Source organism: Myotis davidii, unplaced genomic scaffold (genome assembly GCF_000327345.1).
Source record: "Myotis davidii unplaced genomic scaffold, ASM32734v1 scaffold2270, whole genome shotgun sequence".
In the NCBI taxonomy this organism is placed as follows: domain Eukaryota; kingdom Metazoa; phylum Chordata; class Mammalia; order Chiroptera; family Vespertilionidae; genus Myotis; species Myotis davidii.
In genome coordinates this window covers 24,350-29,040 of record NW_006281936.1, presented here as the reverse complement: position 1 = coordinate 29,040, position 4,691 = coordinate 24,350, and the positions used below count along the sequence as shown (strand labels likewise).

At 42.4% G+C, this 4,691-nt stretch overlaps 1 pseudogene; it reads right to left on the bottom strand.

The window, feature by feature from the left end:
* Positions 1 to 951: 951 nt before the first annotated feature.
* LOC102754838 lies at positions 952 to 1,521 on the bottom strand (annotated as a pseudogene).
* Between the last annotated feature and the right edge of the window lie 3,170 nt (positions 1,522 to 4,691).

The window sequence follows — 4,691 nt, the reverse complement described above, 5'->3', positions numbered from 1 at the left end:
TCCAGATTCCCCCTCCTTTTTTGAAGTTTGGAGGTGCCCTGATGAGGCCCAACTGTGAAGCAATGCAAGCTGCTGTGGGGCGTTGGGCCTTCTCTTGGAAGTTCTGGGTTTGTCTGACTCAGCTGCAGTTAGTTAGGTAATTTTCAGGTTACAAAGGATCAGGGCATTCATATGCAAAAGCCTCTTCACACAGCTTGGATCTGGCGGGGTCTCAGGGAATCAACAGGGTGGAGCAAACAGCTATGGCTGATCCTCAGCCCTGCCCTAAGAGGCCCCGGGTCTCAGTGTCTCATGGTAATCGCTGCAAGTGCCTCTGAGAGAAAACCACCCTCGAGTTCTGCCCAATGCCAGACAGTCCAGTTTCTCCCCGTATGAGTCTGGGTCCCCAGAGACTCACCCAGAACTGGAGTTCAGAGCAGTCGGGAGCTTGTGTCTCCCTCTGATTGAAAAAGACAACCGTGTCCTCAGCTGCTAGCCCTTTCCACATGCACCTTCATACCTCTGCACTTTACTTCCACCCCGCACCTCCTTTGAATTTCAGTGTGCTTTTCTCTTTCCTTCTAGTTGTAGAATTTCCACTTGGCCAGCCTTCCTGTGGTTCTGGATGATGTCCGTTTTGTCTTTTAGTTGTTTTTTTGAAGTGGTTGTGCGAGGCAGCAATTTCCGGTGTTTTACCTATGCCGCCATCTTGGTTTTTCTCTACCTTTGTTGGAATACTTTACACTTTCCACAACGGAAACTAAAATAACTTGTTATACAACTAGTCACAAATATAGTCCTCGAGTTTTTTTGTCCATTCATATGAGTATTGTCTAAAACTTATCTTCTTTTGTAGCAGTGAGGCTCTGTCACCACTGTGCTTGGCTGAGTTCACAAATCTGTTGTAACCAGTTGCTTCCCTGTCAGTTCTCTGACTCTCCTCTCCTGCTAAGCTTTGTTTCCTGGTAGTAATTAAAACTTCCTGCCACTGCCTTAGCTATTGCTGCTGCTGGAATTGCTGTAGCCACCTTTTGTGGATTGGCAAAGTATTGGTCTCCACCACCATAGGAGCCAGAGCTTCTACCTCCAAAGTTTCTTCCTTTCATGGGTCCAAAATTTGAAGATTGATTATTGTAATTGCCAAAATCATTGTAGTTTTGGCGACCTCCAAAGCTGCTTCTATCATTACCAAATCCATTATTGCCATCCCCACTGCCACCATATTCACCACCACCATGGCTGCCACCAAAGCCACCTCCACCACTGAAGTTTTCTACATGACCAAAGTTGTCATTTCCACCAAAACCACCTCCATGACCACCTCTGAAGTTTCCAGAACCACTTCAACCTCTTTGGCTGGATGAAGCACTAGCCATCTCTTGCTTAGATAGGGCTTTCCTTACTCCACAGTTGTGGCCATTCACAGTATGATATTTTTGAATGATAATCTTGTCTACTGAGTCATCAAAGGCTACAAAAGCAAAGCCTTTCCCTGCCACTGCCTTGGTCAGTCATGATTTCAATCACTTTAACTTTCCCATATTTTCTTTCTTCCTTTCTTCTTTCTCTCCCCCCCTTCCTCCCTCCCTCCCTCCCTCCTTCCCTCCCTCCTTTTCTTCCTTCCTTCCTTTTTTTTTTTTTATGTGCCTTAGGCATGGAACAGCTCTGGCCACCCAGGGATCAAGCTTAGTTCAAGATGAACTAAGAACTGTAGTCTGCTTTGCCCCTGATTGATATAAGTGCAACATCACCAATCAGGTGTCTCCTTGCCCATTGCCAGGGAGTAACTTTCCCATACTTTTCAAAATAATCTTAGGTGTTCTTCAGGGTTGTCGTCTTCTTCCTCTTTTTTTTTTTTTTTTTGTTTTTTTTTTGTTAATCCTCATCTGAGGATATTTTTTTCCATTGATTTTTGGAGAGTGGAGAGAAGTGAGACAGAGGGAGAAAAATTGATGTGAGAGAGACACATCGATTGGTTGCCTCCTGCATGTGCCCCAACCAAGGCAAGATTGAACCTGCAACCCAGGTACATGCCATCGATTGGGAATCAAACCCAAGACCCTTCAGTTCTTGGGTCTACACTCTAACCACTGAGCATACCTGTCAGAGCTTGTTCCTGTTCTTAAGGGAAACCTTTGTAAATGTCTTAATATAATAGTTTGTGTTCTCCGCTCCTCCCCTCCCCCCCCCAAATTGTCTCAGTTAATTGTGAGTTGTTGATCTGCAATATATTTTTTTTAGAATTGGTTTTCCACATTCCCCAATAAAATTTTGCTAGAGTTTTTATTGGGAATATTGAATAGTCAATGTCTAATTTGGAGAGAATTGACAAAAGTGTTTTGCTCTACTTATTTTGATCTTTAAAATTCTTTAATAAAGCTTATATATATTTATATTTATACTGTTAGGGGATGATAAAGTTCTATGAAGAATAAAATAGAGTAAGAGGAGGGAGTGATTGATCACAAGAGGATGGGATTAGTTTGTGATAGGCTCTTATTTATGTCAAATTGTCAGAAATAGAATCGGCAGCAAGGTAATACATTGAGCATTTCTGTAGTGAATAATCACACCCCAAAACTTGCCAAACACTAAACACTCACATTGGTGCGGGACCAATTCCGGTTGAGCCCTACTGTGAAACCAGTACTGAATGGTTTTTCCCGTAACACAAAACTTGGGGGGAAGGTGTGTTCTATTCGCTCGGCAGTATGTAGGTACCTTTAAACTAGAGACCAAAATCGGGCATTTATAATGAATGAAAAGGCAATTTTCTTATCCAGTTACAATTCTAAATAAGGCAGGATATCCATCAAATGAACCACAAAATTCAGCAGAGTTCTTGGGAGAACTTAAGCTGGAAAAATACTAAGAAAACAAAAACAAAAGAACATTGAAAGGAACTATTTTGGAGTTATCTGAATATTCCGACTGCTGCTTTCGTTTGTGATAGTCTCTTTAATAAAGGCAACTGAGCAGAGCCAGATTACATGGAGAGTGAGTCTTATGGAAGACCCATGGTCACAACATTAAAGGCCAAGCGAATGGCAAGGGCAAACATCTTTAGCTTGTGTGTGTGTGGTGGGGGGAGGGCGGTGAGTCCAGAAAAAACAAGATAGTCATGGTGGCTTGAGCAAGGAGGACAGGAAATGAGGTTGGGAAGTCAGGGGCAGTTGCAGAGCTTGAGACCATAGAAAGGGTTCATACTTGATAGTTATGGGAAGCCTTTGCAAGTAAACTAAATTTATTAAGTTTTGTAGTGGTTGCCCTTAAATTTGCAATATACATTTATAATAATCAATACTGGGACGAACATCTTTGTACATGCCCTCATGCAGATTTGTGCTTGTTTCTCTGGGGGCATATATCCCAGAGTAAGATTTCTGAGTCACAGAGTGAACATAGACTTAATTTCACTAAAGGCCAGATTGTTTGGTAACCAGCAGTGCATGTGGGATCTCATCTTTCTATGTCCACTTGAACATTTGGTATTAATAGATTTATATTATTTGCCAATTTGATCCACATAAATTGGTATCTTGTTTTAATTGCATTTCTCTGGTTACTAGTGAGCAAATGTTTTTCCATAGCCACTTAGAGCCATCTCCTGCTCACTACTTCACCTTTCCTTGGTGAATTACAAAAATCTATATTAACTGCTTTTTATTGAGTTCATTTATTTTATTTTTGTTATGTATATCCTAGATGGTACAGACTTGAGGGGGAATTTTAGAAATATGTAGGGACTTTTTGTTGGATTTACTAGTATAGTGTATATATATATATATATATATATATATATATATCACATGCTACTTTATTGTAAATTCTTAATTTATATGTTAATGCTTTATTACTAAAATGTTTATTGATTTTTTTTAGAGAGGGAGAGGGAAACATCAATGTGAGAAATATCAATTGGTTGCCTCCCATATGCGCCCTAATCAGGGATCGAACCTGTAACCTAGGTATGTGCCCTGACCAGGAATTGGACTCACAGCTTTTTGGTGTATGGAACGAACTTCCAACCGAGCCACACCAGCCAGGGCTGCTTTATGTTATTTTAAAAAATATGTATACAGTTTATTTTGTTCATTAGATTCCACATGAGTGAGATCATGTAATACTTATCTTCCTCTGACTGACTTATTTCACTTAGCGTAATACTCTCCAGGTCCCTCCATGCTGTCTCAAAGGGTAAGAGATCCTTCTTTTTTACAGTTGCATAGTATTCTATTGTGTAAATGTACCACAGCTTTTTTATCCACTAATCTACTGTTAGGCACTTGAGCTGTTTCCAGATCTCAGCTATTGTAAATGGTGCTGCTATGAACATAGGGGTGCATACATTCTTTCTGATGGGTGTTTCTGGTTTCTTAGGGAGATAACGACCTGCTGGCTTAGGCCTGCTCCCAGGTGGCAGAGGGCAGGCCTAATCCCTAGGTGCAGGCCCTGATCAGGTTCAGAGCAGGGCCAATTGGGGATTTGGGGCACCGCCCCCTGTCACACTCAAGGCAGGGTCGATAGGGAGGTTGCAGCGCCACCCCGTCACGCACAGAGCAGGGCCGATCAGGGGGTTGGGGCGCTGCCCCGTATCACGCACAGAGCAGGGCCCATGATGGGGAGGTTATGGCTCTATTCTGTCACACAAAGAGCAGGGCCCATGGGTGCGGGGTAGGCGCCGCACCGTCACACAAAGAGCAGGGCCGATT